The sequence below is a fragment of the Nannospalax galili genome, unplaced genomic scaffold, assembly GCF_000622305.1.
Source record: "Nannospalax galili isolate Female #2095 unplaced genomic scaffold, S.galili_v1.0 scaffold32, whole genome shotgun sequence".
Lineage (NCBI taxonomy): Eukaryota > Metazoa > Chordata > Mammalia > Rodentia > Spalacidae > Nannospalax > Nannospalax galili.
The window spans coordinates 689,852-712,909 of NW_008335297.1; the positions used below are offsets into that span (position 1 = coordinate 689,852).

The 23,058-nt window shown below is 43.5% G+C and overlaps 1 protein-coding gene and 1 pseudogene across 1 annotated transcript in view; one reads left to right on the top strand and one right to left on the bottom strand.

Annotated features, from left to right (window-relative positions):
• Nucleotides 1–23,058, bottom strand: part of Bmerb1 (bMERB domain containing 1) — a 108,834-nt gene that overhangs the window by 65,641 nt on the left and 20,135 nt on the right. The window lies entirely within an intron of this gene.
• On the top strand, nt 5,219–8,583 carry LOC103731601 (annotated as a pseudogene).

A 23,058-nucleotide genomic window follows, 5' to 3' on the forward strand; every position in this document is an offset into this window, starting at 1 on the left:
TAAGATAATAGGTGTAGGAAAATATTTTCTAAACTGGACATCAACTGCCCAGGAAACAAGGTCAAGAATCAACAAATGGGACCTCATTAAACTAAAAAGCTTCTGTACATCAAAAGAAGCAACCAAGGAAGTTAAGAGAAAACCCACAGAATGGGAGGAAATCTTCGCCAGTGGCACGTCCAACAGAGATTTAACATCCAGAATATATAACGAACTCAAAACACAAAGTATCAAGAAAGGAGGTAACCCAATTAAAAGATGGGCTAAGGAACTGAACAGAGAGTTCTCAAAAGAAGAAATAAAGATGGCTAAGAAGGATCTTAAAAGATGTTCAACATCACTAGTAATTACGGAAATACAAATTAAAACTACTTTAAGATTTCATCTTACCCCAGTCAGACTGGCTAAGATCAAGAGAATAAATGATACCAAATGTTGGAGAGGATGTGGGGAAAGAGGAACACTTATCCACTGCTGGTGGGGCTGCAAACTTGTTCAACTCCTATGGAAAGCAGTGTGGAGAACTCTTAAAAAACTACAAATGAACCTACCATTTGACTCAGTTATACCACTCCTTGGCATATACCCAAAGAACTCATCCTATTGCAGAGACACTTGTACATCCATGTTTGTTGCTGCTCTTTTCACAATAGCTGAGATGGAAGCAACCTAAGTGTCCCTCAACTGACGAGTGGATAATGAAAATGTGGTTCATTTATAGGATGGAATTTTACTAGCGGTAAAGAAAGATGAAATCATGAAATTTGCACGTAAATGGATGGAACTAGAAACTGTTATACTAAGTGAAGCAACACAGACTCAGAAAAAAACAAAAACAAAAACAAAACGACGTACGTTCTCCCTCATATGTGAATCCTAGCACCAAATCCTTATAAGTGAATTTGTATCCAGACATAACTACAGGAACCAGGATAATGAGAGGAACCAGGGAAGTAAATGAAAAGAACGAATCTGAAAGAGAACAGAAAACAGGTGCTAACAAAGGAGTTATGGACAATAATGGGGTTATTTTAAGGGGAGTGGGGAGGGAAGGTTATACAAGGAACCTAGGGGATAAAGAGAAAGAAGGAGCTCAAGAGAGGTGGGACCATAGGAGAAGGGTATTATTAAAGGAGAAATGAATAAAACAGGGTCACCTTAAATGGGGAAACCATGGTGGAAGGGTTAGACAATGTGAGAGATAAACAATGCCTAGCTAGTTTTAGAAAACCAGAGGGAACCATATTAGGACAACAACCTACTGACAAATTATACATACAACCAGATCAAAGATGTAATATATGCCTAGGCAAGGTTTATCTGAGAGCATTTCGTCTTTCCTCAAGCTCTATCTACATGGCATATGGTAATCAAAAGTACCAGACTGGTAGAACTAACCTTCTTGGATGTTTAACAGCCATATTTTGAGGCCTATACTAATTTTGTAAGAGGGACATAAAGGACACTTTTTTCTCCTAGCCCTCCTAGGTCGACTATTTCCAGGGGACTAATGGCATCTCTCAAAATGTCCTATAATTGTGGTGGGTCACCTGTCCTCTTCCTCTTGATCAAGGAGGCCGAGGAGACCCCACAAGATGGACTCGAACCAGTGTCCGGTCTACAAAGAAGAGGGTCAACACAGAAGAATAATTTCCTCCACGCTTCCAAGCGAAGCCAGCCATGATTGAGCAGGACCTTTGACTTATCTTCACATAGATGGAACTGGTAAAAGAAAGGAGCTAGGGGCTCTTCCCAAGCCCATGTGACCCTGAGGAACAGATCCTCCAATGGCCTTAGGAGTAAAAATAAATTGTTTTATCTGGGCCAACTGTAGGGTCTTAAACACCCAAAAGGAAAGTATAACCAAAGATTAATGGGGTCAATATAATTTTTAGGAGTCCATATGTATAGCTAAAGCCTACATAACAAGAAACAATGCCAGACAGGTGATACTTTCTTTGAGTTATTGGCCAAGGTGGCACGAGAGCCTCCCAGAGAGTAACCAGCATAGAACTGGGAAAATGAACAGCAGACCCCAATCTTATCTAAAGGAATATTGACAACTGATTGCTGCTAGATGAGGAACAGCTGATCTTCCTAAAACGAGGATCTCTAGATAGGCTGACTAGATTCAGCAGACGGACAAGCACGGAGAATGGCTGGGGGTGTCAACAACACAGAGGACAGTAATAGGGATGACAGAGTATGTGGGCTCCAGTATGTGGGAGGGGGGAGGCTATGGGAGGGTGCCATTTGGGAAGTGGGTATATAGATGAATAAGATTGTGTGGGATGTTCTGTATGATATACACACAGAAAAATCAACAAATTTTTAAAAAGACAGATTTGAGGAGGAAGCATAAAATTTAGAGGTGATAAACATTACCAGTGAAATCTACCTGATGACTTTATATCCATATTCAGGTACTAAGGATCTGAGTGTAACGGACTATGACTAGTAATCATCAGATACATAGAAATTAAAGACACATGTACAAACATCTAAGTGTTAGTAGCATTAAAAATGTAGGAAACAGCATATTTTAAAATGAAATAGAGATCTTTAAAGGGTAAAAACTCATTCAATTTTATGTCTTACAGGGTTTATACTGAGTTCAATATTGTATATCTATATTACTTCAACTGTGAACCTAAAAATTTAAAGCCACTTTTGAAAGAGATATATCTTTGCTCTGGAAATTGTTGTTGAATGTGTTAAAGCTGTAAGGAAATGCTTCTTCTAATTATTGCTCTAAAAATAATAATAATCAGCCTTTGTGAAAACTAATCCAGTCCTATGAGACATAACTCTTTCCATGAGACCACTGTTATACTTTGTAAAGGACTCAGAATCTTTCAGTCACCACCTCTCGACAGTCATTTTGTTCTGTTTTTGTGGTTGCTTTGTTTTGTTTTTGTTTTGAGACATTGTCTCCCTGTAACCCCAGCTGTCCTGGAACTTGCTATGTAGACCAGGCTGGCCTCGAACTCACAAAGATCTGCCTGCCTCTGCCTCCCAAGTTTTGGATTAAAGGCATGCGCCACCATGCCCGGCAAGATCTTTTTTAAAGGTTAAAACCTCATTTAATTTTATATGTTATAGGGTTTATACTGAGTACAACATTGTATAACTCTATTAATTCAACTGTAAACCTAAAAATTTACAGCCAATTTTGAAAGAGATGCATCTTAGCTCTGGAAATTGTTATTGAATATGTCAATGCTGTTGTAATGAAATGCTTCTTCTAAGTATGTGGTTGTTAAATAAATAATTTTTTTTAAAAAGTGAGATGGGGTCCAGGCCTAGAAGTAGAGGCCTACCATCTCAGCAACTAGGGAGGTAAAGACAGGAGGATTGCAAGTTGAAGGTCTGCCAGTGCTACAGGTACAAAGCTAGCTTGGGCAATTGAGTGAAATCTTGTCTCAAAAGAAAACAGAAAGAGTGGGCTGGGAATGTACCTCAGTGGTGGGTGCTTGTCTAGCATGTGAGAAGCTCATGAGTTCAGTCCTAGCAAGTGAGAGGCCCACGGTTCAATCCCTAGTGCCACAAAATTAGTGGAGCAGAGAAGGACCCAGGGACCTAAAGGGAAATAATGCAATGAGGTAAGAAAGACATCAGTACCAGGAAGCTGTGATAGGTTACTTATAATAATGCAAAGCTAAGAGCGATCACTAAAAACTCTTACTAAGTAAATAAAACAAGACAAAGTTCCAAAAGATGTCAACCCACAAGAAGGTAAGAAAGAAGAGTTAGAGAAATGAGACAGATCTATAGTTGACCAGTTTTACATGTGTTCATGTACGTGCATGTGGTTCTGTGTGATCTTATCTCATGTCCAGATTCACGTAACCATTCCCCAGTGAAAACACCTAATTCTAATCATTCCATCACACAGATCTCTTGTGCGTTCAGGTGTTAAGTTTTCTTCTAAGCTACTTTCTTTTTTTTCCTTTCTATTTTTCTTTCTTTTGTTTGTATATTGTAAGTGCCATGTAGGGCCAAGAGATCAACCTCAGATGTCTCCTCTGGACCTTGGTTTTTGAGACCTGGTCTCTCACTGGGGCCTGAAGATTACTGGTTAAGCTAGGCAGGTGGCCAGTAAGCCCCAGAGATTCGCCTGTCTCCCCTGCCCAGTACTAGGATTATAAGCTGCAACATCATCTCAACTTTTTAGTTGGGCATGGGGGATGCTTGAGTGGCAAGCACTTTACTGACTAAGTTATTTTCCCATCCCCTCCGCTAGGCTAGTTTTATGCCTAAAATTAAATAATTAATAAGATAAGCACAGACATACACATAAAGAATCCCTATTTTTGTCTATGGTGCTGGACCCAAGCACACGTATTTGGAGGTTCCCACATATTTGGGGACTTCACTGCTAAGAGGACATATCACATCAGCCAATACTGGAGCAGGGGCTACAGTGGGTGGGTAGGTAGAGGGATGGCTTTCAGTGTATATGATCTCCCAAAATGACATCTTTGGAGAAACATTTAAGGTGAGACGTGACTACTGCCACAATTAAGGGTGAAATAAAAATATAAAAGAGGAGGCTGTGAAAACCAAAGCCAGGCTGTTCAGTGATCAAATAAGGTCTCAGTGAACAAATGAAGGAACAGGAAGATATCCACACCCACACCCCATACATAATACAAAATTAAACAAAATGGAAGCCAAAGGACAACACTGTGTATCTTAGAGAGGAGGCACCTTTTATTGTGTGTGCCTGTGTGTGCAGCTGCATGTGTGTGAATGTGTGCGTGGAGGCCAGAGGCTAACCTTGGGCGTTGTTCCTCAGGTACTGTCAAACCTTGCTTTCTGAGAGAGTCTCTCACTGACCTGGGACTCGGGGATTAACTTGCCAGTAAGCCTTGGGGAATCTTCCTGTCTCTGCCTCTCCAGTGCTGGGGTTACAAGTAAACACCACCACACCCAGCTTTGTTACATGGGTTCTTCAGGCTTGTATGGCAAGCACTTTAACCACGGAGCCAATCTCTAGCCCTAGGAAGCATCTTTTCATACATCCCTCCCACTCCCACTGCCCTGGCACATCCTCCCGCCGGGCTTTCTAGCCATATCTGTTGGAACAGTGGCTCAAAGAATCTCCTTAAGGGAATCTCAAAGCCCCTGCAGCCTATTCTAATGTAACACTAGAAGCCTGGAACTCATTTCTGTTAGAGTTCAGAACAACCCGCCTCCTCTCCACGCCAGTGTCTACATGCCAAGGCTTCTCACTCTCAGCATCATTGACCTCTGGGCCCAGGTAAGTCTTTTTCAGGGACAAAGGGGGCTTTCTGTGTACTGGAAAACGCTTAGCAGTCTCTCTGGTCTTTCCCTATGGGATGCCAGGAGCATCCTCTTTACCCTGGTTGTGATGGCCGCATCTCCAGACATTTGATTGGTATGTTTGGAGACATAGCAATTGAGAAGCACTGCTGTTGGTGGTTGGTTGGATGCCTAGTGACGGGGATTGTGGTCCAGCTCACCTAACACCTTCAGGCCAAGTACAGGATGCTCAGAATCCTCCTTACCTGAGCTTTCCAAACAAAGCCTGTGTGGTTTGCTAAAAGGCTTCTCATAACAGTTTCTCTATGGCAGATCAATTACATTTTAAATTTTTTAATTTAATTTGTGTGTGTGTGTGTGTGTGTGTGTGTGTGTGTGTGTGTGTGTATGTGTGTGTGTGTATCAGTGCCCATAGAGGCCAAAAGAGAGCACTGAATACCCTGGAGCTTGAGTTACAAGTGGTTGTGAACTACCCAGTGCAAGTGTTGGGAACTGAACTTGGGTCCTCTGAAAGAGCAGCAAGCACTCGTAACTACTGAACCATCTCTCCACCCATAAAGGGAGTCCTTTGCAAATAGGACGCTCCCACACCGCGTGCGACGTGCACGCAACTGTATGCCAGTGCCCAGGCATGAGCATGTGGAAGCTAGAGGTCAACACTGGGGGGTCTTCTTCTGTTACTCTCCACCCTATTTTTTAAGATAAGGTCTCTCACTGAACCTGATGCAATTTGGTTGACTGGCTGACCAGAAGTCCCCAGCACTGAGGGAATATGTGCCCAGCTTTTTACGTGTATGCTGGGGACCCACACTCAGGTCTTCATCCTTGTGCAGCAAGCACCTTACCCACTGAGCCATCTCCGGAGCCGCTGTGCTGGATTTTATATTTAAACTGAAATGAGGGCTGGGGATGTAGCTCAGTGGTACAGTACTCACCTAGCATGCACACCCCCTGGGTTTTATCTCGGTACCACAACAAAGTACTGAACACGCTGACTTCCCAGAACCTTCACAGATTTTGAGACTCTTCTGTGGTTATATGTTGATGAGGAAAGTCAGATGCACTTGGGTGACTGCCTGGCTTAAGAGTCTAGTGCTGGCTACATTCTGGCCTCTGCGTCAGAAATCCCTACCACCTGGCAACAGAGGGGCTGAGTGGGTCTGGGCTGTCTCCACTGATTCATGTTTCAGAATCAATAACCTGAGTCACCGCACCTGACATTTACTTGTGCAGTGTCCCTCCTGAAACACGCAATAGATTTATTCACTTCCTATCATCCAGGGATTAATGATCTGGCTGGAGCCCAAGGATCCTCTCAGATGCTCAAATGCTTCACCACACTGCTGTCTGCTACTCTTCCTGCTGGTCCACCCCTACTCTGTCCCTCAGGTTCCTTGGTCATGTGACTCATGGCATCGTGGTTGCCAAGCCGAACAAATGCAAACACAATACTCTCAGTTCCCTTTGATTTCAGATAAGCGGCATTTTAAAGTATATTCCCAATATCGTGTGGGATATATTTCTACTTTTCAAACTCTTCGTCGTTTATCTGAAATTCAAAGTTAGCTGGGCAATCCTGCATTTTGCCTGGGAACCCTGCCTCAGCTCTTCTGTCATAGAACTTACCACAAGTTAAAACTCTACTTCTGTTTGTGTGATTTGTTCTAAGAAGATGATGGTTAGGTTGAGTTCTTCTTCATTTTGTTTCTGGCTTCTAGCTTGGGGCACAGATGGAATGAATTCTCTGAGTTGAATGGATGAGTGTGAAAAGGGGAGAGGGGAAGGAGGACTGGGTAACAACAGGGCCCATGCAGTAAGGTCTGTTCTGTCAACAGTGAATTGCACTGAGGACCCAGAAAGCACCACACTGCTTCCTACTTCTTTACCTGGCTATCTGAACCCAGAGATCCTTCCTGTCTGATCGCCTGCCTGTTGCTCCTAGCCTAGCCAGAGCTAGATCTCCAGTACCCCCAAGTCTCCCCTCTAATGAAGCATTTAGCATATTCTATAATTATCTGTGTCTTTCTTCAGGCCATGACTTCCTTGAGGGGGGGGGTGTCATGTCTCACCTACTCTGTCCATCCTGTAATCTGGCAGGGCTAGTAATGACCAGCCAATGTCCACTGATGAGTTGCGATGTGAGCTGTCTGCCTCATCTCTGCAAAGCCCACAGATAAGGCCTGCTTTTGCCTTTGGCCACCTTTGGCACATCATGACATCCAAAACAAATGAACCAAACCAAAATAAACCCTGCACCGGTAGTGAGTCATGTCTAATTCTATGCTAAAGCTTTTGTTGAGAGGTGGAAGAGAGAGTTGTTTTGCCCACCCCAGAGCAAAATGTCTCCATGTCCTCACAAAATGTGCATCCCTTCCTCATACATATCCCTAATGCTGGCTCTCTTGAATCTCCTCTTTATTTCTCATTTCTCTTTGGCCTCTTTAACTGGAAAGAACTTTACTTAGGGAAAGTAGCCACTTTCCTACCTCATCCTAGACCTTTGGTTTGGAGACTGTCTTAGATAGAGCCATTCAGTCCTCAATGAACTTCTTTAATTTGAACCCCATCCACCATTGCTCCCAGAATCATTTCTGGGAATCATCATCCATAGAAGTTGGAGGAGGAAGGACAAGGGGGAGAGCAGGAACTGCCACGTGAACGGAAGCTCGTGCTGAATTAGTGAAAACAGTGTAAGATTTCTGCTATCAAACCAGAACTACTGAGAAACGGTCTATGGCAAAGGGAAGACCAGCGAAGAGAGAGGAGGCCTGAGAAGAGAAAGATGGGCCGGGTGTGATGGTGCACATCTGCAGCCCCAGCACTTAGAAGTCTGGGGCAGAAGATCACACGTTCAAGGCTGCCTGGACTATATAGCAAGATCTTAACAAAATTTGAGAAGAGGGAAGGGCAGGTAGTGGGTTTAGAAGGGTGGCTGAGGAGGAAGAAGACCCCACCTTTGAGGAGGAAAATGAAGAAATTGGAGGAGGTGCAGGTGGACAGGGTAAAAGAGACTTTTTTTTGTAAAGAACTGCGGTGTATGATATATGGGTTTGGGGATGGCCAGAATCCTTACACTGAGTCCGTAGGTATTCTTGAAGATCTTGTCATAGAGTTCATCACTGAGATGACTCACAAGGCCATGTCAATTGGAAGACAAGGTCCAGTGCAAGGTGAAGATATTGTATTCTTGATCCGAAAAGACCCAAGGAAGTTTGCCAGAGTTAAAGCTTACTTACCATGAATGAAGAATTGAAACCAGCTAGGAAAGCTTTTGATGAAGCCAACTATGGATCTTGACACTTTTTGTACTTTCTGAAATTTTTTTACCTTCTGTGGAAACCATATATTAGAACTGTGTCTTCTACAGTAACATCCTGATATCTAGGCATGTAATGAAAGATGTCTTCAATTTTAGATTGATATTTGAGCCTTTAATTGCCTGCCTTTATGTGACCATATTTGAATTACTTATTGAGTTTTAATGACTACACACAAGTATTGTAGATCACATAGTTCTATCTGCTTCTGACCATCGAAAGGGTAAAGTTTTGTTTAGGTTTTAGGAGGATTTGTGCCATTATAAGCTATAAACTGTAGGTGCTTAATATGTCAAATATAAGTATCCTTTGAGTTTATGAAAGTACAGATATGTGCTTTATTGTATTCCTAAGCTTTTAAACAACAGTGGTCTGAGAGGTTATTAAAGATAATGAACTGTTTTTTATTTATTTTAAGGTGATGGCATAAAAAAAACTAAGTTTTTGTAAGGAATGTTTAATGGTCTTAGATAGTTTGCTAGGCCGGGCATGGTGGCGCATGCCTTTAATCCCAGTACTTGGGAGGCAAAGGCAGGTAGATCTCTGTGAGTTCAAGGCCAGCCTGGTCTACATAGTGAGTTCTAGGACAGCTGGGGCTACAGGGAAACCCTGTCTCAAAAAGACCAAAAAAAAAAAAGTTTGCTTTAGTATTTTTATCTAAGGGGTTTTGTTTTTATTTTAATGTAACTTAAAAGTTTCCTGTCAGTGCATCTGATTTAAAACCTTTGTAGGTTTATATTTGTTAAGTTTTAGAAGACCTCATTTTCCTAAATTACATTAAAATTTCTAAAAATAAATGTTTTCAGTAGCTGGAATGGCAGTATTTAGAAAGCTGATGTGAGGGTAAGTATTTGGGGTAATGTTTTATTAACAGATTTGTAAATTCTTTCATTGTGGAAATATATACTTGTATAGTATATATACTTGCATATATATTTGTTTGTTTGACTATACAAACCACTTTTGTAATTCAGAATATGCAGGCCTTGTGTGTATTTAGCCCATTGCATTAAATTATTATTATATGTAGCTTATAATAAAAATTAAAATTGAAAAAAAAGAAGAGGGCTGGGGAGATGGCTCCACAGATAAAGTGCTTGCTGTGTAAGCAGGAGGACTGGAATTCAGATCTCTCACATCCATGTAAATGCTGAGGGGTATTGGGGTACACCTGAAATCCCAGTGCTCAAGAGGCAGAAGCAAGGTCTCTGGAGCAGGCTGGCTCACTAGGCTAGATGAATCAGCAAACTCTTGAGTTCAAGTGAGAGACCTGCCTCAATATATAAGATAGAGAGCAATTGAGGGAGATCCCTGATGTTAACCTTTGATCTCCATACAAACGAGTACACTTACACACATGTGAACATGCATGCACATGAACACACACCTCACACACATGTAAAAAATTTCTTGAGAGAAGAAACTGAGTAAACAATACTCTGAAGACCAGAAGATCAGATATTTAAAATGAGCTTTGACACATCACCACCACACTTAAAATTCACAGTACCCTCTTTCCTGGACTGTATCCTGTTACTGCTGCTGTGATTTCCTTCCTCAATCAAAACTGCCACTAGGGTGAACTTGAACATGATATCACCTTAGACTAGGGTGGAGAGGGGCCACCAGGTGAAGAAGCTGGAGACTGCAAGGGATATGTCTAAAGACATATACAATTCATCCTATAGTTCTCTCATCTTTGTTCAGTACATACAATTTATCATTGCTGTATCTTCACAATGTAGTGTGTGTGTGTGTGTGTGTGTGTGTGTGCAGGTACCTGTGCATATATGCGTAGATGCCAAAAGAAGCTGCTGGGTGACTCTCTCTATCACTCTCTGCCTCATTCCTTTGAGGCAGGATCTCTCCCTGAACCAGGAATGGGCATTTTTCAGCTAAGCTGAAAAGAGTCATCCTACTGATCCTCCTGTCTCTACCTCCTACAGTGCTCAGGCTACAGGCACATGTGAAACCATGTCTGGCTTGTTACATGGGTGTGAGGACCTGAACTTATGTCCTCTCAACCATCTGCATCATCTAACTCTGATTTTCTCATCACTATGTATTGTCCCTCTTCACCTCTAGTGACATGTTCTTGAACTTACAGCTTTTTTCTCTGACAGCTATGTAGCCACCCCAGCTGCCTTATTGCATGGCATGTGTTTTTTCCAACCTCTTCTTTTTATTTGTGTCTTCAAATCTGGAGTGACTTTCAGCTTCACATGACATTTTACTACTGAATGACATCCCAAGCACACTTATTTTTTTCTTTATTCTTTCTTCTTTATCAGATAGATAGATGATAGAGAGATAGATAGATAGACAGATAGATAGATGACAGATGGATAGATGATGGATGGATGGATGGATAGATAGATAGATAGATAGATAGATAGAAGGATCCCCTGTAGCTCAGGCTGTCCTCAAACTGATTATGTAGCTAAGGCTGGCCTTGACCACCTGATCTTTCAGCTTCCACTCAGTGCTGTGATTCTAGTAATACACACTACACCTGGATTTATTCCATTTATACTTAATAATTTTTTCGTGTGGTTAGATTTACGCCTGCTGTTTTGCTATTTATATTTTTGTCCTTTTTGTTTGTGTTTCCTGTGACTCCCATGCTGCCTTCTATTTTGAATCACTATTTTCTAGGATACCACTTTAATTCCTTGTTTTAAAAAATGTATTCCTTTGAATTGCTTCCTTAGTGGTTGCTCTGGGGCTCAACTTCAACTTTTAATTCTCATAAGATCCTAGAACATTATGTCACAGATCAACTGTGTATAACACAAAGATTTTTATGAACATCTCTATGTGTCAGGCACTGTTGTAAACACTGGAGATTCAGAGCCCTGGGCTCCATCTCCAGTACCACGTACAATGAGTGAAATGGTGCACAACTGTGATCTTAACACTCCAAGTATGGAGGTGAGAGGATTCAAAGTTCAAGGTCACCCTTGGCTACATAATGAGTTCAAAGCAAGCCTGGGTTACATAAGACCCTGTCTCAGAAATAAATAAGTGAGTGAATGAATGAATGAATGAATGAATAATAAATAAATAGATAGATAAATAAATAAATAAATAAATAAGAGAGAAAGGTGATCCAGTCAAGAAACTTAGATACAATACAGTGTGATTAGAGCCACATTACCAAGGATATGTGGATAACACAGTGTGCCAACAAGAGGCTGAAGAGGGCATCTCAATTCAACCTATGGGGTTCAGGGAATGCTTCCAAGAAGGTAAGATTCCAAGAATGAGTAGGAAACAGCTGGTCAGAGAAATGGGGACCAGAAGGCAAGACAATCTGAACCAACACCTGGAGGCATGACAGACGGTGACTGTGGAGGTTAACTCAAGGAGGCAGGGACAGCAGGATCAAAGGTCCTGGTTAGGCATTTGACCAGAGAAGCCAGGTACTCAGGCTACTGTAAACTAAAGATTTAGTTCTGTTCCAAGGGTGACTGTGGAACTGATGGACTGAGGGTCATATTTGCATTGCAAATGACTCTGCTGTGCTGGGGAAATGACTCAGTAGATAAAGTCTGGCCAAGCATGAAGACCTAAGTTCAGATCTCCAGAGCCCACATAAAAGCCAAATGAAGTAGTGCATATCTGTAATCCCAGGGCTTCTATAGAAAGATGGGAGGCAGAGAAGGAGAGTCCCCAGAAGCTCACAGGCCAGGTAGCCTGGCACATGCAGTAGCCATTGGCAAACAAGAGAGACATTGCCTCAAACAAGGAGGAGGATACAGACTGGCACATAAGGTTGTCCTCTGGCCTCCACACATGCACTATGACACATGCATGCCCCCCACATGAACACAGGCAGACACATGTACAAATTTTAATTTAAAAACTGACTTTGTCCAATTATTTATAAGATCCATGAAACAAGAGCCAGAGGCCCAGAAAAATGAAGGCAATTATCAAAGATCAACCAGCAGGCTGGAAGTGAACAGGAACTAGACTTAGGGCATCCTAACTCCCAGCCTGCTGCTTCTCTCACTTCATCAAGAGAATTGGAACACTTCATTTCTTGCTCAAGAAGTTTTGTTTGGGGCTGGAGAGATGGCACAGGGGTTAAGAGCACTGGTTGCTCTTGCAGAGGACCCAGGTTCAGTTCCCAGCACCACATGGCAGTTAACAACTGTCCACAACTCTGGAGGAGCCAGTGCCCTCTTCTGACCTCTGCAAGCATTGCACACATGTGGTACATTTACCTACATGCTGGCAAAACACTCACACACATAAAATATAAATAAGTAAATACATTTAAAGTTTGTTTTGTTTTATTTTTGAGGAAGGGTCTCACTTTGTAGCCCTGGTTTCTGAACTCACAGACACCTGCCTGCCTATACCTCCCCAATTGCTGGGTTTAAAGGTGTGTGTCACTATGCGTAGTATCTTGCTCAAGAAGTTTTAATTGAGTCAAAAAATGAACCCTCCTAAATGAAGCCAGACTCATATTGCTTCCAATATTTTAAGCCTTGCTGAGAGATTACTTAGCAAGTCCACTTTGAGGAATTTGTCCACTTAGAGGAAGGGCTTGATGAGCTGGCTCAGCAGGTAAAGGCACTTGCTGTCAAGCCTGACGACCTGAGTTCAATCCCTGGGACCTATGTGGTAGAAGGAAAAAACTGAGTGAACTCTCACAAGTTGTCCTCTGACCTACACACACACACACACACACACACACACACACACACACACACACATATGCTGTGACATGGGCTTACACATACACATACAATAAATATAATGAAGTATTTTAAATGCATACATTAATAAATGTCTGGCTGGGGATGTGGTTTGCTTGATAGAATGCTGGCCTAGCACGTGTGAATTTCTGGGTTTGATTACCCAGCACTGTACAAACCAGGAGTGGTGGTACACACTTGTAATTTCAGCACTCGGCAAGTGGAAGCAGTAGGATCAGAAGTTCAAGTCATCCTCAGCTACATAGGGAGTCTGAGACCAGATTGCACTGCATGAGACCCTGTCTCCATAGATAGAGAGACAGAGATACAGAGATATCGAGAGAGAGAGAGAGATAGATGATGATTGATGGATAGATGATAGATGATTGATAGATAGGTGATAGATTATAGATAGATAGATAGATGATAGATAGATGATTGATGGATGATAGGTAGATAGATAGATGATTGATAGGTGATAGATTATAGATAATAGATAGATGATAGATTGATAGATGATTGATAGATAGATGGCTAGACAGACAGACAGACATTCAATGAGAGCATTCGCCAGACTTGTGGTGGGACAGCGACATGAGGATGGGAGTGGCTTTAAATTTCTGCCCTTTTGAATGGCTTGAATTTTTGTAAGGAGCATCTATTACCATAATTTCATAAAAGCTTCCTGACAGTTTCTGTTGCAGCCCCTGTGATAAATGCCATGAAATTAATTTAATATGTAAGTTTCAGCCACCAGAAGAGAAAGGAAGATGTTAACTTGATGAGCCAGAAATTGCTATTAAGACTAGTTAGACACTAGCTGTGGTCCTTTCAGAGAACTGAGTGGGAAGGTCAGGCCAGAGTTGCCTGACTTTGGTATGCAAGCTAAATGCCTAGACAAGGAAGGCGGTTTTGGAAGATGCAGTCTTTGAAACAATGCCAGGGGCTTTGAAACAATGCCAGGGGCTTTGAAACAATGCCAGGGGCTTTGAAACAATGCCAGGGGCTGAGGATGTGGCTCAGTTGGTTACCTAGTAGCATGCACAGAGTCTTGGATTTGATCCCCAACACTCCATAACCTGTGTATGGTGGTGCATGCCCGTAATCCCACCACTCAGGAATTGGAAGCAGGAGGATCATGAGTTCAAGGTCAGCCTCATCTACATAGGAGTTGAGGCCAGCTTGGGCTACATGAGCCGTGTCTTAGAAACAAAGCCATACCCTGGGTTAGTATCTCTTTGCCATTCAAACTGCTTGGTTGGACTGGTTCTCATGCACCCAGCACACACATTCTCTGCAGGACTTTTTCTCCTCTGGGTCATGTTCTTGCAGTGCCTCACGTGGGCAGAACCTAGTTTTTAATACTGTGGATCAGGAGTCGGGATGTCAGGTCTCTGGCAGCCATTGGCTACCAAATGCCTGACTTGCCCCTTCTCCACAAAGCAGGGCAGCAGTTGCCGTGGCAAGCTGCCCCAGTGGTGTCTGGGAAGATGGTGCTTTACAGTACTGAAACTAGGACAGTCTCAGGCAAAGCAGGATGGCCGAAGACCCTAGCACAGACCATCACTGGGTATGTTCTCAGATGGCCATTTCTACACTCTTCCCCTATTTGTGTCCATCTCCTTCATTTACAGGAGACTGCTGATGCTTCAGGGCCCCCCCCCAGTGATTTTATAAAGTACCTTTATAGCTGAATTCTGCCATCTAACTGTTACTATGTTCAACGGGGGCTTGTCAGGTGGAGTTTTCTAAGTGTCACTCTCCTTTGTTTTTGCACAATCTGTCAACTTGTTCACATCATAAAAGAGTTTCTACTTTTGTGTGTGGAGGGGCACATGTTCATATGGGTGCATGTATGTGTGCGGGTACAAGTGCTCCTATGTGTACATGTGTTGGGGCAGCCAAAGGACAGTCCTTAGGTGCTGACTATCTTGGTTTCAGAGATAAGATCTCTCACTGGAATCTGGAACTCTCCCAGGCTAGGCTGGCTGGATAACAAGCTCCAAGGATCCTCTTGTCTCTGTGTCCTCAGCTCTGGGATTACAAGCATGCTCTACTAAGTCTGGCCTTTTTATGTGGGTCCTGGGGATTGAGCTCAGGTCCTCGTCCTTGCAAGGCAAGCACTTTGCCAGCTGAGTTACCTCCCTAGCCCCTCAATCGTGGATCTGAACACTAAGCTATGATCATGAGCCTAATGCTTATCCCCAGACATTGGGATCCCTGGTTTTTGGTGGTGTCCAGGCATAGGCAGCTGGAGTATACACCAGGGGAGGGAAACTCTAAGCCCATGGAAGATAGGGATGGCTGAAACTGACTGTTCCTCTTGATTCTTTCCAACAGATGGCTTGAGAAGTCTCATTACTGTGTGAGGGCTTCACGGCTTTGCACCTGAGCAGTTAAAATTTAATCACAGGCCATGGCTCATCTTATAATGATTGCAAGTTAGAGAACAGAAAAAGAATAACTGGTTAGGTATTAGCAGAATGAGTCATAAGTTTGATGCTATGGTCTGTTTTCTGTATGACTTGACTTTGCAAAATATGCTTAAATATATTACAAGCCATATACATTTCTTTGAATAGGAGCTAATTTTGAAAGCTCAGTTGGGGGGCTTCTTTTTCTTTGAAAAAATGTGTGTGTGTGTGTGTGTGTGTGTGTGTGTGTGTATAAGTGTGCTTACATTGCTGAGGGTTGAGCCTAGGGCCTTGCACATTCAAGGCAAATACCCTATCATTGAACTGCGTCCTTCAGCTCTCTCTCTTTAAATATTTTATTTATTATTTTTATGTGTAGGAGTGTACTGCTTGTATGTGGGTAGGTGCACCCGTGTCCATGGAGGGTCACAATAGGGCATCAGATCCCCTGGAAATGGAGTTACAGACAGTTGTTGGCCGCCATGTGGGTGCTGGGAATTGAACCCAGGGTCTTCTTTAAGAGCAACCAGTGCTCTTAACTGCCGAGCCATCTCTCCAGCCCCTGTTTTTGTCTTTCTTTTTGTTTTGATACAGGGTCTCCCTGTAGCCCCAGATGGCCTGGAACTCACTATGTTGATCAAGTTGACCTCAATCTCACAGAGATCCAGCTGCCTCTGCCTCTTGAGGGCTGAGATTAAAGGCGAGCTCCACTAAATCTAACTCATATTTCTCTTTTTAAATTGTGATAAAGGAGAGGAAGAACTTGACATTTCTCTTGGAAAATAAAAAGTATGCCTGGTTAAACCCAAGTAATAACACAGAATAGAACTCAGCATGTGAAAAGGAAAAAAAATTCTCTTCATATTTTTCCTCTTGTTTGTGAATGTGATTAGCTTTGTTGCTTATTCATCTAAAAGAGAAAACTGAGGAGACAGCTCAGTTGGTAAAGCACAGGACCAAAGTTGGATCCCCGGGGCCTGCGTAAAAAGCCAGACATGGTGGTACACACTTATAATCCTTGTGCTGGGAAAACAGAGACAGGTGGATCCCTGGGGCTCACTGGCTAGCCAGCCTAATCTACTTGACAAGCTCCAGGCCAGTGAGAGAGATTGATTTTGGGCTTCTACATGTGTGCGTTTACACACACACACACACACACACACACACACACACACACACGAGAGCTATTGACGATAACAGCATTCTGGAAGGGGCTCTAAAGGAAACAGTTCTAATAGTCACGTTTCTAACATCAGAGGGCTTCCGCGCCAGCCAAACACCTGAGTTCTTACTGAGCTTTCCAGAACATTTACAACCATAGCAGAGTCCCGCACAGCCTCCCCTCCTCCGCTAATGAAAACCCTTAAAGAACACTGGCACACCAATCAAAACTAAGAATACAGTATCATTCTAACCCTAGTCACTGAGATTCACACCCGATTTGAAGTCACCGGTTTTCTCACTCATGTCCCTTTCACTCTTCAGAGGTCCAACCTGGCAGCCCATGCTGCTCTTTGCATCTCTGTGAAGTGGCCAGCACCCACCCCATCTTAATCGGAACTACCAGCCTCAGCTCCCTTTTCTCATTAGAATGTGTTATTTCCTTTACACAGTCATTGTTTTATTTTTCATTCATTCAGTGTGTATATTAACTGAACACAGCCAAGTGCTAAGCAAATAAACCAGGTGTGATCTTTACCCTGACAGAACCGAAGGGAAACCAGGGATAACATGTTCTCCTAAGTTGGGAAGCATAAAGTAAAAGAAAACGGTGTCCTGAAGGGGGTTCCCAGGACATTGGGAGAGTTTAGGGATGGATAAAGGCACTGATATTTGAGACCTAAGAGTATGTGGAGGAAGAAGGAAAACAAAGCAGAATGTCCCCAAAGAAGAGGTTCTGAGGCTGGAGTGATGACTCAGTAATTAAGAGCCCTGGCTGTTCTTGCAAAGGACCCAGGTTCTATTCCCAGAACCCACATAACATCTAACAACTTTCTGTAACTCCAGTTCCAGGGGATCTGACACCCTCTTCTGGCTTTTGCAGGCACTGCACAGCACAGGTGCACTTACATACATGAAAGCAATACACTCATACACATAGGCCAGCCTGGTCTACATAGTGAGTTCCAGGACAGCTGGGACTACAGGGAGAGCCTGTCTCAAAAAGACCAAAATAAATAAATAAATAAATAAAATATTTTAAAAGAAGTTCTTGCCCACATGGTGGCACATGCCTTTTCCCAGCACTTGGAAGGCAGAGGCAGGCAGATCTTTGTGAGTTCGAGGCCAGCCTGGTCTACATAGTGAGTTCCAGGACAGCTGGGGCTACAAGGAGACTCTGTCTCAAAAAGACAGAAAAAAAAAGTTCATCCTAAGAACCAAAAGCGAGTTAGGGTATAGTGAGTGGTAGAGTGCTTGCTTGGCATGTTCAAGGCCCCAGGGTCCACCCCTAGTAAGCAGGTGGGAGAGGGCAGGCATGCATAATGCTGAGTGGAAAGCAAATGTGACACCTGCGTAAGGTGACGTGGAAAGACTTGGGAGGGTAAGCTAAATTCACTGGGAGTTGGGTTTTAATTGCTTTTTACTCTGGGTCCTCAGAGCACTTGGGCTGTGCACCTGCCAGGGGGACTGCTTTGCACCGGCTGTGACACTCTCCCCACTAGACATGGCTCGGGGAGTGAAGCGACTCTCCCTTATGCATTTTGGTTTCCTCCCTTTCCTCAGCACTTAGCAGGCATGTTTTGGCAAGAGAATCATAAAGTATGTTTATCCTACTGGATTAGGCTTTCTGCCACATTCCACTGTGATGGCTGTAGCTCCAAAGATACAAGTGACATCTCGTTTGGTGAGCACTATTGTCCCTCAAGTTCCCACTCCTCACTGACTCTGAGCTTTGCACAGCTCTGCCTGAGCTCCTCCTCTGTTCAAAATCTAGAAGAAAGAGAACTCCTGGTAGCCACAGGGGGAAAGGTGCCAGGAGAGACCAGATCCCCCAAATGCAGTGCTCTTCCTTTGAGAAGCAGAAGGAGGAGGGAAGAAGAAGGAGAGGAGGAGGCAGAGGGAGGCTTCTGGAAAGATATTTTCAGCAGTTATCTGATGCTGGCAGGGTTTTTTTTTAATATTTACATTCTTTTGATTTTCAGTGTTTTTCAATTTAAAAATGTATGGGCATAAACCTTTCATTATCAAAGTAAGAACAAGCTATTTTTATAAGAGAGCCTGTTCCCCTCCCTGGCGGTCAGCTTTGGGTTCTGCTCTATATGCAGCTACTGGTTCCTTCTTGTCTTGACAATCCATCACCATTCCATGGGAACATACCCTTCTCATCCATGGAGTGAGACAGCTTAGGGACCAGCAATCAGGTTGCCCTGCCCTCCCTTATCCAAAGCAGGTAGGACCGTAAACAGGTGCAGCCACTGTGGAATTCAGTGTGGCAGTTCCTCAGAAAACCACAGATAGAACTGCCACATGACCCAGCTATGTCATTCCAGGGTATACACCTGAAGGATTCTGAGTCCCTATACCAGAGAACCCTGGGCATTCAGGTATATTACCATTTACAACAGCCAAGCTACAAAATCAGCCTACATGCCCATTGACAGGTGAATAGACAAAGAAAATATAGTATGTAAACATAAAGGAACTTTATTCAGTCATAAAGAAGGACAAAATGGATAGAACTCAGCCATCATCAACAAGCACTACACATTTCCTCTCTTAAGCAGAATCTAGAGTGTGTGTGTGTGTGTTTGAGAGAGAGAGAGAGAGAGAACACAAGTGTGACTGGAAAGAGGAGGGAGCCTAGAGAGAGGGAGGAGCAAGAGAGGGTAACAAGGGTAAAGAAAGACAAAATGAGCCAGGCATGGTGGCACATGCCTGTAATCCCAGCACTTGGGAGGCAGAGCCAGGCCAGCCTGGTCTACATAGTGAGTTCCAGGACAGCTGGGGCTACAGGGAGACCCTGCTTCAAAAAGACCAAAAAAAAAATGTTTTCTCTCATGCAGAATCTAAAATTCAACTACACACCCACAGGCTCACGAGTGTGCAGACACACACACTCACACAAAGAAGAAGGGGACTAACTGGGTGGATTAAAGGGCCTGGGGAGCTTCCACTGCTGTTATGTCTATTTCCTCCTGATTCAGGCTTTTTAGAAGAAAGCTACAGGGGTAAGGAAGTGCCTCTTGGAGGTTATCTAAGTACTGAACAGTTGCTGGGGGAGAGGAGACTCTTCGGTGGAGCTGCCTACAAGCCACTCACAGGGAGCTCCAAGGTTGCAGCTTTCATGAGTCTCAACCAGGCTGGGCTGGGATTTTCCAATGACACAACTGTTTGATTCTGTCATGCTCCTGTAAGTGACCTCAATAAACTTACTGGCTCACCAAACTGGTCTTGGATGGAATCTTTGCTCTATCGTCAGTGCCCTTTTTGAGGTGAATAGATGCTTGTTGACGTCCCCCCAGAAAAAATCATGCAATGCAACTGTGTAAGGGAAGCAGCTGTGAAGCTAGCAGGAGGCTCGGGGACCCAGGAAGTGTGCAAGGTTCAGCTGTTTTCTTTCTTTAATGTATGTGAGCATACTGTTTGCATGTATGTAAGCGTACCCATACCATGCCAAGCCCTCAGAGGTCAGAAGAGGGCATCAGATTTGGAGTTAGGATAGTTGTCAGCCACCATGTGAGTGCTGAGAACCAAACTCGGTCCTCTTGCAAGAGCAGCCAGTGCTCTTAATTCCTGAGTCATTTCTCCAGCCTCTGAGCAGTTCTTTTAGGTATTCCTTTAGGGAACTTTGACCCACAGGAGCTAGGATTTTAGCCACAGTGACTCTGGTTAACACAGAGCTTTCCTCCCTGCTCTCTCCTAGGGATTTGAATGTGTTAGAGATGCAAATACTAGAACTGATCAGCCTGATGACAGAGCCTTGATTCATCTGTCACCTGCAACTTAGGGCATCACAGCCCTTCTCTAAGTCTTGGTTACCTGCTTTTTCTTTGATTCTGGAAGAATTTTCACCTGCTTCCAATACATTCCTATTTTCCCCTTAAGGTCCTTACTTTGCTTTGCAAAATTATTTAAGTAAATTTACCTACTGTGACCCACAGTAAGAAATATTCAGTGAGGGCTGGCAAGATGGCTCAGTAGGTAAAGGTGCTTGCTATCAGCCTAGCACCTGAGTTCAATCTCTAGGACCCACATGGTAAAAAGAGATGATCAGTTCCTAAAGGTTGTCCTCTGACCTCCACTTGTGTACACAACAAAATAAATAAATATTAAATAAATATGCAGTGACCCATTTTCTTTGATCTTTTTAATTTTATGTGTATGAGTGTATTGCCTGTGTGTGTGTAAGTGTACCCATGTCATGCAATTCCCATGGAATTAGAAGAGGGCATCAGATCCTCTGGAACTGGAGTTGCAGATGGTTGTTAGGCTCCATGTCAGTGCTAGGAATCGAACCCGGGTGCTCTGCAAGAGCGGCCAGTACTGTCAACCACTGAGCCAGCTCTCCAGACCCACAATGACCCATTTTCTATATGCCATATACGATAAGTAAAAGATGCACAAAAATTACCCCTTGGTGCCTTAGATGCAGCCTTGTGTTTGCTACTTTCAATTTTATTTTTAAAATATTGGTCCCAGGGCTAGGGATATAGCTCAGTTGATAGATTGCTTGCCATGTATAAAATTCTTATGTTCTATCCCCAACATTGAAAAAGATGGACATGGTGGCTCATAACTATAATCCCAATACTCAGGAGGTAGAGGCAGGAGATTTAGAAATTCAGGATCACCAGGGTTTGGTAGTGAATGCCTTTAATCCCAGCATAGCACATGGGAGGCAGACGCATGGGGATCGCTCTGAGTTTGAGGCCAGCCTAGTCTACATATTGAGTTCCAGGCCAGCTGGTGCACACCTGTAATTCCAGCACTCAGGAGGTAGAGGCAAGAGGATCATTTCAAGGTCATTGTCAGCTACCTAGCTAATTCAAGGTCAACAGCAGATAGGGCAGAACTGAGGAAAGGTAGCACCTAGCCCATCTACCCAGGTTTCATCTGCCTTCAGAGTCACAATCTGCCCAAGCCTGTAAAAGATTCTTCTAGATGCACTGGGGCTGCAGCTTAGTGGGAAAGGTTTTGCCTAGCATGTGGAAGGTCCCAATTTCCATCCCCAACACTGCAAAACTGAAAGATTCCTACAGCCAAGAAACCTCCCTCACTACATTTTTACCCAGCCATTTCCAAATTTATTGACCAAAGTCCCGCTTCTTTTTCTTAGAAAACCTATTAACAGCTGCTGTTCCTCCTCAGAGCTTGATTTAGAAATCGCTGCCTTCGAGAAAGGCAAACTGCTGCAGAGGATTTCTGTGTTTAAACCCTGCCTCTGATAGGCTCCTCTGTGGTGCTTCAGCTCTTCATACCCCAAGTGTTATGTGCCAGGCTGGTAAGCAGAGGCACAGGGAGGGGTTCAGTCCCGCCAGCCATCACCAAGCTGCTCTCGCTGTATTTTTAGATAACAGAAACAGCAGCTGAGTAAATGTTGAAATCTGGGTACCCGATTCCAATCCAACAATGGCCAAAGTAGCCTCTCTTCCTAAGCCATTTTTAGAAGCTTGTTAGCTATTTGCCCAGTAACCCTACCTGGGAACTGATATACAGTTCCCTGGTTGCTTAGGAATTGAAAACTCCACACAATCAGAAGGTATGTGTAGAATTCTTACTGTGTGCTGGCCCCCAAGTTAACAGCCTGTTCTTCAAAAGGAAGATTCTCCAGCCTAGCAGGCAGGTCATCACACACCAGTGACACGACCATGACCCTGAGCTTAAAATATGTATACATAATGGATATTTTAAGTTTGTGGAACAGCTAAATAAGTAACAGCAAGTCCTGGGTGAACCCCCTCTCAGTTTGAATCAAGCTTCACATCTGACTGAGGCTCTTAAAAGGTGAATAAAGCATGAGACATTGGGCATCAAGAGAGAACATCTGAATAAATAATTGGCCGAATTTTCAGTCACTTTTCAACGACCCCTACAGGCACCAGGTTTTCAAGCATAACCATTCACTGGACCGGGTTTCATTTGAAATCATTTCGTGCCCTAAAAGATCATCTTCTAATCTTTGTGTCCAAGAAGATGTCATTAATCAAGGACCTGAATTCTCACTAGCTCCTCTTTGGGAATGCAGGAGTCATGTTGAAAATAGAATGTGAAAGCCAGGCGTAGTGGCGCCCAGCTGTAGTCCCAGCACTTGGGAGGCAGAGGTAGGTGGATCTCTGTGAGTTCAAGGCCGGCATGGTCTACATAGTGAGCTCCAGGCTATCTGGAGCTACAGGG